At 48.4% G+C, this 15772-nt stretch overlaps 1 protein-coding gene across 1 annotated transcript in view; it reads left to right on the forward strand.

Annotated features, from left to right (window-relative positions):
- LOC138671454 (zinc finger protein 773-like) overlaps nt 1–15772 on the forward strand; it is a 114541-nt gene that overhangs the window by 16229 nt on the left and 82540 nt on the right. The gene's annotated exons all lie outside the window — the stretch shown is intronic.

Genomic DNA, 15772 nt, shown 5'->3' on the forward strand with positions numbered 1-15772 from the left:
TTCTGGGTGATGAGAGGAGACTGCTGGGAGATTATACAGTATACACTGGAGGATTCTGGGTGATGAGAGGAGACTGCTGGGAGATTATACAGTATACACTGGAGGATTCTGGGTGATGAGAGGAGACTGCTGGGAGATTATACAGTATACACTGGAGGATTCTGGGTGATGAGAGGAGGCTGCTGGGAGATTATACAGTATACACTGGAGGATTCTGGGGGATGAGAGGAGACTGCTGGGAGATTATACAGTATACACTGGAGGATTCTGGGTGATGAGGAGACTGCTGGGAGATTATACAGTATACACTGGAGGATTCTGGGTGATGAGAGGAGACTGCTGGGAGATTATACAGTATACAGTGGAGGATTCTGGGTGATGAGAAGAGGCTGCTGGGAGATTCTACAGTATACACTGGAGGATTCTGGGTGATGAGAGGAGACTGCTGGGAGATTATACAGTATACACTGGAGGATTCTGGGTGATGAGAAGAGGCTGCTGGGAGATTCTACAGTATACACTGGAGGATTCTGGGTGATGAGAGGAGGCTGCTGGGAGATTATACAGTGTACACTGGAGGATTCTGGGGGATGAGAGGAGACTGCTGGGAGATTATACAGTATACACTGGAGGATTCTGGGTGATGAGGAGACTGCTGGGAGATTATACAGTGTACACTGGAGGATTCTGGGTGATGAGAGGAGACTGCTGGGAGATTATACAGTATACAGTGGAGGATTCTGGGTGATGAGAAGAGGCTGCTGGGAGATTATACAGTATACACTGGAGGATTCTGGGTGATGAGAGGAGACTGCTGGGAGATTATACAGTGTACACTGGAGGATTCTGGGTGATGAGAGGAGACTGCTGGGAGATTATACAGTATACACTGGAGGATTCTGGGTGATGAGAGGAGACTGCTGGGAGATTATACAGTGTACACTGGAGGATTCTGGGAGATGAGAGGAGACTGCTGGGAGATTATACAGTATACACTGGAGGATTCTGGGTGATGAGAGGAGACTGCTGGGAGATTATACAGTATACACTGGAGGATTCTGGGTAAGGAGAGGAGACTGCTGGGAGATTATACAGTGTACACTGGAGGATTCTGGGTGATGAGAGGAGACTGCTGGGAGATTATACAGTATACACTGGAGGATTCTGGGAGATGAGAGGAGACTGCTGGGAGATTATACAGTGTACACTGGAGGATTCTGGGTGATGAGAGGAGACTGCTGGGAGATTATACAGTATACACTGGAGGATTCTGGGAGATGAGAGGAGACTGCTGGGAGATTATACAGTGTACACTGGAGGATTCTGGGTGATGAGAGGAGACTGCTGGGAGATTATACAGTATACACTGGAGGATTCTGGGTGATGAGAGTAAGCTGCTGGGAGATTATACAGTATACACTGGAGGATTCTGGGTGATGAGAGGAGACTGCTGGGAGATTATACAGTATACACTGGAGGATTCTGGGTGATGAGAGGAGATTGCTGGGAGATTATACAGTATACACTGGAGGATTCTGGGTGATGAGAGGAGATTGCTGGGAGATTATACAGTGTACACTGGAGGATTCTGGGTGATGAGAGGTGACTGCTGGGAGATTATACAGTATACACTGGAGGATTCTGGGTGATGAGAGGAGACTGCTGGGAGATTATACAGTGTACACTGGAGGATTCTGGGTGATGAGAGGAGACTGCTGGGAGATTATACAGTATACACTGGAGGATTCTGGGTGATGAGAGTAAGCTGCTGGGAGATTATACAGTATACTGGAGGATTCTGGGTGATGAGAGGAGACTGCTGGGAGATTATACAGTATACACTGGAGGATTCTGGGTGATGAGAGGAGACTGCTGGGAGATTATACAGTATACACTGGAGGATTCTGGGTGATGAGAGGAGATTGCTGGGAGATTCTACAGTATACACTGGAGGATTCTGGGTGATGAGAGGTGACTGCTGGGAGATTATACAGTATACACTAGAGGATTCTGGGTGATGAGAGGTGACTGCTGGGAGATTATACAGTATACACTGGAGGATTCTGGGTGATGAGAGGAGACTGCTGGGAGATTATACAGTATACACTGGAGGATTCTGGGTGATGAGAGGAGACTGCTGGGAGATTATACAGTATACACTGGAGGATTCTGGGTGATGAGAGGAGACTGCTGGGAGATTATACAGTATACACTGGAGGATTCTGGGTGATGAGAGGAGACTGCTGGGAGATTATACAGTGTACACTGGAGGATTCTGGGTGATGAGGAGACTGCTGGGAGATTATACAGTATACACTGGAGGATTCTGGGTGATGAGAGGAGACTGCTGGGAGATTATACAGTGTACACTGGAGGATTCTGGGTGATGAGGAGACTGCTGGGAGATTATACAGTATACACTGGAGGATTCTGGGTGATGAGAGGAGACTGCTGGGAGATTATACAGTGTACACTGGAGGATCCTGGGCGATGAGAGGAGACTGCTGGGAGATTATACAGTATACACTGGAGGATTCTGGGTGATGAGAGGAGACTGCTGGGAGATTATACAGTGTACACTGGAGGATTCTGGGTGATGAGAGGAGACTGCTGGGAGATTATACAGTATACACTGGAGGATTCTGGGTGATGAGGAGACTGCTGGGAGATTATACAGTATACACTGGAGGATTCTGGGGGATGAGAGGAGACTGCTGGGAGATTATACAGTGTACACTGGAGGATTCTGGGTGATGAGAGGAGACTGCTGGGAGATCATACAGTGTACACTGGGGGATTCTGGGTGGTGAGGAGACTGCTGGGAGATTATACAGTGTACACTGGAGGATTCTGGGTGATGAGAGGTGACTGCTGGGAGATTATACAGTGTACACTGGAGGATTCTGGGAGATGAGAGGAGACTGCTGGGAGATTATACAGTGTACACTGGAGGATTCTGGGTGATGAGAGGAGACTGCTGGGAGATTATACAGTATACACTGGAGGATTCTGGGAGATGAGAGGAGACTGCTGGGAGATTATACAGTGTACACTGGAGGATTCTGGGTGATGGGAGGAGACTGCTGGGAGATTATACAGTATACACTGGAGGATTCTGGGTGATGAGAGGAGGCTGCTGGGAGATTATACAGTATACACTGGAGGATTCTGGGTGATGAGAGGAGACTGCTGGGAGATTATACAGTGTACACTGAAGGATTCTGGGAGATGAGAGGAGACTGCTGGGAGATTATACAGTGTACACTGGAGGATTCTGGGTGATGGGAGGAGACTGCTGGGAGATTATACAGTGTACACTGGAGGATTCTGGGTGATGAGAGGAGACTGCTGGGAGATTATACAGTGTACACTGGAGGATTCTGGGTGATGAGAGGAGACTGCTGGGAGATTATACAGTGTACACTGAAGGATTCTGGGTGATGAGAGGTGACTGCTGGGAGATTATACATTGTACACTGGGGGATTCTGGGTGATGAGAGGAGACTGCTGGGAGATTATACAGTGTACACTGGAGGATTCTGGGTGATGGGAGGAGACTGCTGGGAGATTATACAGTGTACACTGGAGGATTCTGGGTGATGGGAGGAGACTGCTGGGAGATTATACAGTATACACTGGAGGATTCTGGGTGATGAGAGGAGACTGCTGGGAGATTATACAGTATACACTGGAGGATTCTGGGTGATGAGAGGAGACTGCTGGGAGATTATACAGTATACACTGGAGGATTCTGGGTGATGAGAGGAGACTGCTGGGAGATTATACAGTATACACTGGAGGATTCTGGGTGATGAGAGGAGACTGCTGGGAGATTATACAGTATACACTGGAGGATTCTGGGTGATGAGAGGAGACTGCTGGGAGATTATACAGTATACACTGGAGGATTCTGGGTGATGAGAGGAGACTGCTGGGAGATTATACAGTGTACACTGGAGGATTCTGGGAGATGAGAGGAGACTGCTGGGAGATTATACAGTATACACTGGAGGATTCTGGGTGATGAGAGGTGACTGCTGGGAGATTATACAGTATACACTGGAGGATTCTGGGTGAAGAGAGGTGACTGCTGGGAGATTATACAGTGTACACTGGGGGATTCTGGGTGATGAGAGGAGACTGCTGGGAGATTATACAGTATACACTGGAGGATTCTGGGTGAAGAGAGGTGACTGCTGGGAGATTATACAGTGTACACTGGGGGATTCTGGGTGATGAGAGGAGACTGCTGGGAGATTATACAGTGTACACTGGAGGATTCTGGGTGATGGGAGGAGACTGCTGGGAGATTATACAGTATACACTGGGGGATTCTGGGTGATGAGAGGAGACTGCTGGGAGATTATACAGTGTACACTGGAGGATTCTGGGTGATGAGAGGAGACTGCTGGGAGATTATACAGTATACACTGGAGGATTCTGGGTGATGAGAGGAGACTGCTGGGAGATTATACAGTATACACTGGAGGATTCTGGGTGATGAGGAGACTGCTGGGAGATTATACAGTATACACTGGAGGATTCTGGGTGATGAGAGGAGACTGCTGGGAGATTATACAGTATACCCTGGAGGATTCTGGGTGATGAGAGGAGACTGCTGGGAGATTATACAGTATACACTGGAGGATTCTGGGTGATGAGAGGAGAGGAGACTGCTGGGAGATAATACAGTGTACACTGGAGGATTCTGGGTGATGAGAGGAGACTGCTGGGAGATAATACAGTGTACACTGGAGGATTCTGGGTGATGAGAGGAGACTGCTGGGAGATCATACAGTGTACACTGGGGGATTCTGGGTGATGAGGAGACTGCTGGGAGATTATACAGTGTACACTGGAGGATTCTGGGTGATGAGAGGAGACTGCTGGGAGATTATACAGTATACCCTGGAGGATTCTGGGTGATGAGAGGAGACTGCTGGGAGATTATACAGTGTACACTGGAGGATTCTGGGTGATGAGAGGAGACTGCTGGGAGATTATACAGTGTACACTGGAGGATTCTGGGTGATGAGAGGAGACTGCTGGGAGATTATACAGTGTACACTGGAGGATTCTGGGTGATGAGAGGAGACTGCTGGGAGATTATACAGTATACACTGGAGGATTCTGGGGGATGAGAGGAGACTGCTGGGAGATTATACAGTATACACTGGAGGATTCTGGGTGATGAGGAGACTGCTGGGAGATTATACAGTATACACTGGAGGATTCTGGGGGATGAGAGGAGACTGCTGGGAGATTATACAGTATACACTGGAGGATTCTGGGTGATGAGAGGAGACTGCTGGGAGATTATACAGTATACACTGGAGGATTCTGGGTGATGAGAGGAGACTGCTGGGAGATTATACAGTGTACACTGGAGGATTCTGGGTGATGAGAGGAGGCTGCTGGGAGATTATACAGTATACACTGGAGGATTCTGGGTGATGAGAGGAGACTGCTGGGAGATTATACAGTGTACACTGGGGGATTCTGGGTGATGAGGAGACTGCTGGGAGATTATACAGTGTACACTGGGGGATTCTGGGTGATGAGAGGAGACTGCTGGGAGATTATACAGTGTACACTGGGGGATTCTGGGTGATGAGGAGACTGCTGGGAGATTATACAGTATACACTGGAGGATTCTGGGTGATGAGAGGAGACTGCTGGGAGATTATACAGTATACCCTGGAGGATTCTGGGTGATGAGAGGAGACTGCTGGGAGAGTATACAGTATACACTGGAGGATTCTGGGTGATGAGAGGAGAGGAGACTGCTGGGAGATTATACAGTATACACTGGAGGATTCTGGGTGATGGGAGGAGACTGCTGGGAGATTATACAGTGTACACTGGAGGATTCTGGGTGATGAGAGGAGACTGCTGGGAGATTATACAGTATACCCTGGAGGATTCTGGGTGATGAGAGGAGACTGCTGGGAGATTATACAGTATACACTGGAGGATTCTGGGTGATGAGAGGAGACTGCTGGGAGATTATACAGTATACACTGGGGGATTCTGGGTGATGAGAGGAGACTGCTGGGAGATTATACAGTATACCCTGGAGGATTCTGGGTGATGAGAGGAGAGGAGACTGCTGGGAGATTATACAGTATACACTGGAGGATTCTGGGTGATGGGAGGAGACTGCTGGGAGATTATACAGTATACACTGGGGGATTCTGGGTGATGAGAGGAGACTGCTAGGAGATTATACAGTATACACTGGAGGATTCTGGGTGATGAGAGGAGACTGCTGGGAGATTATACAGTATACACTGGGGGATTCTGGGTGATGAGAGGAGACTGCTGGGAGATTATACAGTATACACTGGAGGATTCTGGGTGATGAGACTGCTGGGAGATTATACAGTATACACTGGAGGATTCTGGGTGATGGGAGGAGACTGCTGGGAGATTATACAGTATACCCTGGAGGATTCTGGGTGATGAGAGGAGACTGCTGGGAGATTATACAGTATACCCTGGAGGATTCTGGGTGATGAGAGGAGAGGAGACTGCTGGGAGATTATACAGTGTACACTGGAGGATTCTGGGTGATGAGAGGAGACTGCTGGGAGATTATACAGTATACACTGGAGGATTCTGGGTGATGAGAGGAGACTGCTAGGAGATTATACAGTATACACTGGAGGATTCTGGGTGATGAGAGGAGACTGCTGGGAGATTATACAGTATACACTGGGGGATTCTGGGTGATGAGAGGAGACTGCTGGGAGATTATACAGTATACCCTGGAGGATTCTGGGTGATGAGAGGAGAGGAGACTGCTGGGAGATTATACAGTATACACTGGAGGATTCTGGGTGATGGGAGGAGACTGCTGGGAGATTATACAGTATACACTGGAGGATTCTGGGTGATGAGAGGAGACTGCTGGGAGATTATACAGTGTACACTGGAGGATTCTGGGTGATGAGAGGAGACTGCTGGGAGATTATACAGTATACACTGGGGGATTCTGGGTGATGAGAGGAGACTGCTGGGAGATTATACAGTGTACACTGGAGGATTCTGGGTGATTGGAGGAGACTGCTGGGAGATTATACAGTGTACACTGGAGGATTCTGGGTGATGGGAGGAGACTGTTGGGAGATTATACAGTATACACTGGAGGATTCTGGGTGATGAGAGGAGACTGCTGGGAGATTATACAGTGTACACTGGAGGATTCTGGGTGATGGGAGGAGACTGTTGGGAGATTATACAGTATACACTGGGGGATTCTGGGTGATGAGAGGAGACTGCTGGGAGATTACACAGTATACACTGGAGGATTCTGGGTGATGAGAGGAGACTGCTGGGAGATTATACAGTGTACACTGGAGGATTCTGGGAGATGAGAGGAGACTGCTGGGAGATTATACAGTGTACACTGGAGGATTCTGGGTGATGAGAGGTGACTGCTGGGAGATTATACAGTGTACACTGGAGGATTCTGGGAGATGAGAGGAGACTGCTGGGAGATTATACAGTGTACACTGGGGGATTCTGGGTGATGAGAGGAGACTGCTGGGAGATTATACAGTATACACTGGAGGATTCTGGGTGATGAGAGGAGACTGCTGGGAGATTATACAGTATACACTGGAGGATTCTGGGTGATGAGAGGTGACTGCTGGGAGATTATACAGTGTACACTGGAGGATTCTGGGAGATGAGAGGAGACTGCTGGGAGATTATACAGTGTACACTGGGGGATTCTGGGTGATGAGAGGAGACTGCTGGGAGATTATACAGTGTACACTGGAGGATTCTGGGAGATGAGAGGAGACTGCTGGGAGATTATACAGTATACACTGGAGGATTCTGGGTGATGAGAGGTGACTGCTGGGAGATTATACATTGTACACTGGGGGATTCTGGGTGATGAGAGGAGACTGCTGGGAGATTATACAGTGTACACTGGAGGATTCTGGGTGATGGGAGGAGACTGCTGGGAGATTATACAGTATACACTGGAGGATTCTGGGTGATGAGAGGAGACTGCTGGGAGATTATACAGTATACACTGGGGGATTCTGGGTGATGGGAGGAGACTGCTGGGAGATTATACAGTATACACTGGAGGATTCTGGGTGATGAGAGGAGACTGCTGGGAGATTATACAGTATACACTGGAGGATTCTGGGTGATGAGAGGAGACTGCTGGGAGATTATACAGTATACACTGGAGGATTCTGGGTGATGAGAGGAGACTGCTGGGAGATTATACAGTATACACTGGAGGATTCTGGGTGATGAGAGGAGACTGCTGGGAGATTATACAGTGTACACTGGAGGATTCTGGGTGATGGGAGGAGACTGCTTGGAGATTACACAGTATACACTGGAGGATTCTGGGTGATGATAGGAGACTGCTTGGAGATTACACAGTATACACTGGAGGATTCTGGGTGATGATAGGAGACTGCTGGGAGATTATACAGTATACACTGGAGGATTCTGGGTGATGGGAGGAGACTGCTGGGAGATTATACAGTATACACTGGAGGATTCTGGGTGATGAGAGGAGACTGCTGGGAGATTATACAGTATACACTGGAGGATTCTGGGTGATGAGAGGTGACTGCTGGGAGATTATACAGTGTACACTGGAGGATTCTGGGTGATGGGAGGAGACTGCTGGGAGATTATACAGTGTACACTGGGGGATTCTGGGTGATGAGAGGAGACTGCTGGGAGATTATACAGTATACACTGGGGGATTCTGGGTGATGAGAGGAGACTGCTGGGAGATTATACAGTATACACTGGAGGATTCTGGGTGATGAGAGGAGACTGCTGGGAGATTATACAGTATACACTGGAGGATTCTGGGGGATGAGAGGAGACTGCTGGGAGATTATACAGTATACACTGGAGGATTCTGGGTGATGAGGAGACTGCTGGGAGATTATACAGTATACACTGGAGGATTCTGGGGGATGAGAGGAGACTGCTGGGAGATTATACAGTATACACTGGAGGATTCTGGGTGATGAGAGGAGACTGCTGGGAGATTATACAGTATACACTGGAGGATTCTGGGTGATGAGAGGAGACTGCTGGGAGATTATACAGTGTACACTGGAGGATTCTGGGTGATGAGAGGAGGCTGCTGGGAGATTATACAGTATACACTGGAGGATTCTGGGTGATGAGAGGAGACTGCTGGGAGATTATACAGTGTACACTGGGGGATTCTGGGTGATGAGGAGACTGCTGGGAGATTATACAGTGTACACTGGGGGATTCTGGGTGATGAGAGGAGACTGCTGGGAGATTATACAGTGTACACTGGGGGATTCTGGGTGATGAGGAGACTGCTGGGAGATTATACAGTATACACTGGAGGATTCTGGGTGATGAGAGGAGACTGCTGGGAGATTATACAGTATACCCTGGAGGATTCTGGGTGATGAGAGGAGACTGCTGGGAGAGTATACAGTATACACTGGAGGATTCTGGGTGATGAGAGGAGAGGAGACTGCTGGGAGATTATACAGTATACACTGGAGGATTCTGGGTGATGGGAGGAGACTGCTGGGAGATTATACAGTGTACACTGGAGGATTCTGGGTGATGAGAGGAGACTGCTGGGAGATTATACAGTATACCCTGGAGGATTCTGGGTGATGAGAGGAGACTGCTGGGAGATTATACAGTATACACTGGAGGATTCTGGGTGATGAGAGGAGACTGCTGGGAGATTATACAGTATACACTGGGGGATTCTGGGTGATGAGAGGAGACTGCTGGGAGATTATACAGTATACCCTGGAGGATTCTGGGTGATGAGAGGAGAGGAGACTGCTGGGAGATTATACAGTATACACTGGAGGATTCTGGGTGATGGGAGGAGACTGCTGGGAGATTATACAGTATACACTGGGGGATTCTGGGTGATGAGAGGAGACTGCTAGGAGATTATACAGTATACACTGGAGGATTCTGGGTGATGAGAGGAGACTGCTGGGAGATTATACAGTATACACTGGGGGATTCTGGGTGATGAGAGGAGACTGCTGGGAGATTATACAGTATACACTGGAGGATTCTGGGTGATGAGACTGCTGGGAGATTATACAGTATACACTGGAGGATTCTGGGTGATGGGAGGAGACTGCTGGGAGATTATACAGTATACCCTGGAGGATTCTGGGTGATGAGAGGAGACTGCTGGGAGATTATACAGTATACCCTGGAGGATTCTGGGTGATGAGAGGAGAGGAGACTGCTGGGAGATTATACAGTGTACACTGGAGGATTCTGGGTGATGAGAGGAGACTGCTGGGAGATTATACAGTATACACTGGAGGATTCTGGGTGATGAGAGGAGACTGCTAGGAGATTATACAGTATACACTGGAGGATTCTGGGTGATGAGAGGAGACTGCTGGGAGATTATACAGTATACACTGGGGGATTCTGGGTGATGAGAGGAGACTGCTGGGAGATTATACAGTATACCCTGGAGGATTCTGGGTGATGAGAGGAGAGGAGACTGCTGGGAGATTATACAGTATACACTGGAGGATTCTGGGTGATGGGAGGAGACTGCTGGGAGATTATACAGTATACACTGGAGGATTCTGGGTGATGAGAGGAGACTGCTGGGAGATTATACAGTGTACACTGGAGGATTCTGGGTGATGAGAGGAGACTGCTGGGAGATTATACAGTATACACTGGGGGATTCTGGGTGATGAGAGGAGACTGCTGGGAGATTATACAGTGTACACTGGAGGATTCTGGGTGATTGGAGGAGACTGCTGGGAGATTATACAGTGTACACTGGAGGATTCTGGGTGATGGGAGGAGACTGTTGGGAGATTATACAGTATACACTGGAGGATTCTGGGTGATGAGAGGAGACTGCTGGGAGATTATACAGTGTACACTGGAGGATTCTGGGTGATGGGAGGAGACTGTTGGGAGATTATACAGTATACACTGGGGGATTCTGGGTGATGAGAGGAGACTGCTGGGAGATTACACAGTATACACTGGAGGATTCTGGGTGATGAGAGGAGACTGCTGGGAGATTATACAGTGTACACTGGAGGATTCTGGGAGATGAGAGGAGACTGCTGGGAGATTATACAGTGTACACTGGAGGATTCTGGGTGATGAGAGGTGACTGCTGGGAGATTATACAGTGTACACTGGAGGATTCTGGGAGATGAGAGGAGACTGCTGGGAGATTATACAGTGTACACTGGGGGATTCTGGGTGATGAGAGGAGACTGCTGGGAGATTATACAGTATACACTGGAGGATTCTGGGTGATGAGAGGAGACTGCTGGGAGATTATACAGTATACACTGGAGGATTCTGGGTGATGAGAGGTGACTGCTGGGAGATTATACAGTGTACACTGGAGGATTCTGGGAGATGAGAGGAGACTGCTGGGAGATTATACAGTGTACACTGGGGGATTCTGGGTGATGAGAGGAGACTGCTGGGAGATTATACAGTGTACACTGGAGGATTCTGGGAGATGAGAGGAGACTGCTGGGAGATTATACAGTATACACTGGAGGATTCTGGGTGATGAGAGGTGACTGCTGGGAGATTATACATTGTACACTGGGGGATTCTGGGTGATGAGAGGAGACTGCTGGGAGATTATACAGTGTACACTGGAGGATTCTGGGTGATGGGAGGAGACTGCTGGGAGATTATACAGTATACACTGGAGGATTCTGGGTGATGAGAGGAGACTGCTGGGAGATTATACAGTATACACTGGGGGATTCTGGGTGATGGGAGGAGACTGCTGGGAGATTATACAGTATACACTGGAGGATTCTGGGTGATGAGAGGAGACTGCTGGGAGATTATACAGTATACACTGGAGGATTCTGGGTGATGAGAGGAGACTGCTGGGAGATTATACAGTATACACTGGAGGATTCTGGGTGATGAGAGGAGACTGCTGGGAGATTATACAGTATACACTGGAGGATTCTGGGTGATGAGAGGAGACTGCTGGGAGATTATACAGTGTACACTGGAGGATTCTGGGTGATGGGAGGAGACTGCTTGGAGATTACACAGTATACACTGGAGGATTCTGGGTGATGATAGGAGACTGCTTGGAGATTACACAGTATACACTGGAGGATTCTGGGTGATGATAGGAGACTGCTGGGAGATTATACAGTATACACTGGAGGATTCTGGGTGATGGGAGGAGACTGCTGGGAGATTATACAGTATACACTGGAGGATTCTGGGTGATGAGAGGAGACTGCTGGGAGATTATACAGTATACACTGGAGGATTCTGGGTGATGAGAGGTGACTGCTGGGAGATTATACAGTGTACACTGGAGGATTCTGGGTGATGGGAGGAGACTGCTGGGAGATTATACAGTGTACACTGGGGGATTCTGGGTGATGAGAGGAGACTGCTGGGAGATTATACAGTATACACTGGGGGATTCTGGGTGATGAGAGGAGACTGCTGGGAGATTATACAGTATACACTGGAGGATTCTGGGTGATGAGAGGTGACTGCTGGGAGATTATACAGTGTACACTGGAGGATTCTGGGAGATGAGAGGAGACTGCTGGGAGATTATTCAGTGTACACTGGGGGATTCTGGGTGATGAGAGGAGACTGCTGGGAGATTATACAGTATACACTGGAGGATTCTGGGTGATGAGAGGAGACTGCTGGGAGATTATACAGTATACACTGGAGGATTCTGGGTGATGAGAGGTGACTGCTGGGAGATTATACAGTGTACACTGGAGGATTCTGGGAGATGAGAGGAGACTGCTGGGAGATTATACAGTGTACACTGGGGGATTCTGGGTGATGAGAGGAGACTGCTGGGAGATTATACAGTGTACACTGGAGGATTCTGGGAGATGAGAGGAGACTGCTGGGAGATTATACAGTATACACTGGAGGATTCTGGGTGATGAGAGGTGACTGCTGGGAGATTATACAGTGTACACTGGAGGATTCTGGGAGATGAGAGGAGACTGCTGGGAGATTATACAGTGTACACTGGGGGATTCTGGGTGATGAGAGGAGACTGCTGGGAGATTATACAGTGTACACTGGAGGATTCTGGGAGATGAGAGGAGACTGCTGGGAGATTATACAGTATACACTGGAGGATTCTGGGTGATGAGAGGTGACTGCTGGGAGATTATACATTGTACACTGGGGGATTCTGGGTGATGAGAGGTGACTGCTGGGAGATTATACAGTGTACACTGGAGGATTCTGGGAGATGAGAGGAGACTGCTGGGAGATTATACAGTGTACACTGGAGGATTCTGGGTGATGAGAGGTGACTGCTGGGAGATTATACATTGTACACTGGGGGATTCTGGGTGACGAGAGGAGACTGCTGGGAGATTACACTGGGGGATTCTGGGTGATGAGAGGAGACTGCTGGGAGATTATACAGTATACACTGGAGGATTCTGGGTGATGAGAGGAGACTGCTGGGAGATTATACAGTATACACTGGAGGATTCTGGGTGATGAGAGGTGACTGCTGGGAGATTATACAGTGTACACTGGAGGATTCTGGGAGATGAGAGGAGACTGCTGGGAGATTATACAGTGTACACTGGGGGATTCTGGGTGATGAGAGGAGACTGCTGGGAGATTATACAGTATACACTGGAGGATTCTGGGTGATGAGAGGAGACTGCTGGGAGATTATACAGTGTACACTGGAGGATTCTGGGCGATAGGAGAGGAGACTGCTGGGAGATTATACAGTGTACACTGGAGGATTCTGGGCGATAGGAGAGGAGACTGCTGGGAGATTATACAGTATACACTGGAGGATTCTGGGTGATGAGAGGAGACTGCTGGGAGATTATACAGTATACACTGGAGGATTCTGGGTGATGGAAGGAGACTGCTGGGAGATTATACATTATACACTGGAGGATTCTGGGGGATGAGAGGAGACTGCTGGGAGATTATACAGTATACACTGGAGGATTCTGGGTGATGAGAGGAGACTGCTGGGAGATTATACAGTATACACTGGAGGATTCTGGGTGATGAGAGGAGACTGCTGGGAGATTATACAGTATACACTGGAGGATTCTGGGTGATGAGAGGAGACTGCTGGGAGATTATACAGTATACACTGGAGGATTCTGGGTGATGAGAGGAGGCTGCTGGGAGATTATACAGTATACACTGGAGGATTCTGGGTGATGAGAGGAGACTGCTGGGAGATTACACTGGAGGATTCTGGGTGATGAGGAGACTGCTGGGAGATAATACAGTATACACTGGAGGATTCTGGGTGATGAGATGAGACTGCTGGGAGATTATACAGTATACACTGGAGGATTCTGGGTGATGAGAGGAGGCTGCTGGGAGATTATACAGTGTACACTGGAGGATTCTGGGTGATGAGAGGTGACTGCTGGGAGATTATACAGTATACACTGGAGGATTCTGGGTGATGAGAGGAGACTGCTGGGAGATTATACAGTATACACTGGAGGATTCTGGGTGATGAGAGGAGACTGCTGGGAGATTATACAGTATACACTGGAGGATTCTGGGTGATGAGAGGAGACTGCTGGGAGATTATACAGTATACACTGGAGGATTCTGGGTGATGAGAGGAGACTGCTGGGAGATTATACAGTATACACTGGAGGATTCTGGGTGATGAGAGGAGACTGCTGGGAGATTATACAGTATACACTGGAGGATTCTGGGTGATGAGAGGAGACTGCTGGGAGATTATACAGTATACACTGGAGGATTCTGGGTGATGGGAGGAGACTGCTGGGAGATTATACAGTATACACTGGAGGATTCTGGGTGATGAGAGGAGACTGCTGGGAGATTATACAGTATACACTGGAGGATTCTGGGTGATGAGGAGACTGCTGGGAGATTATACAGTATACACTGGAGGATTCTGGGTGATGAGAGGAGAGGAGACTGCTGGGAGATTATACAGTGTACACTGGAGGATTCTGGGTGATGAGAGGAGACTGCTGGGAGATTATACAGTATATACTGGAGGATTCTGGGTGATGAGAGGAGAGGAGACTGCTGGGAGATTATACAGTATACACTGGAGGATTCTGGGTGATGAGAGGAGACTGCTGGGAGATTATACAGTGTACACTGGAGGATTCTGGGTGATGAGAGGAGACTGCTGGGAGATTATACAGTATACACTGGAGGATTCTGGGTGATGAGAGGAGACTGCTGGGAGATTATACAGTATACACTGGAGGATTCTGGGTGATGAGAGGAGACTGCTGGGAGATTCTACAGTATATACTGGAGGATTCTGGGTGATGAGAGGAGACTGCTGGGAGATTATACAGTATACACTGGAGGATTCTGGGTGAGAGGAGACTGCTGGGAGATTATACAGTATACACTGGAGGATTCTGGGTGATGAGAGGAGACTGCTGGGAGATTATACAGTGTACACTGGAGGATTCTGGGTGATGGGAGGAGACTGCTGGGAGATTATACAGTATACACTGGAGGATTCTGGGTGATGGGAGGAGACTGTTGGGAGATTATACAGTGTACACTGGAGGATTCTGGGTGATGAAAGGAGACTGCTGGGAGATTATACAGTGTACACTGGAGGATTCTGGGTGATGAAAGGAGACTGCTGGGAGATTATACAGTATACACTGGAGGATTCTGGGTGATGAAAGGAGACTGCTGGGAGATTATACAGTATACACTGGAGGATTCTGGGTGATGAGAGGAGACTGCTGGGAGATTATAC

Source organism: Ranitomeya imitator, chromosome 3 (genome assembly GCF_032444005.1).
Source record: "Ranitomeya imitator isolate aRanImi1 chromosome 3, aRanImi1.pri, whole genome shotgun sequence".
Lineage (NCBI taxonomy): Eukaryota > Metazoa > Chordata > Amphibia > Anura > Dendrobatidae > Ranitomeya > Ranitomeya imitator.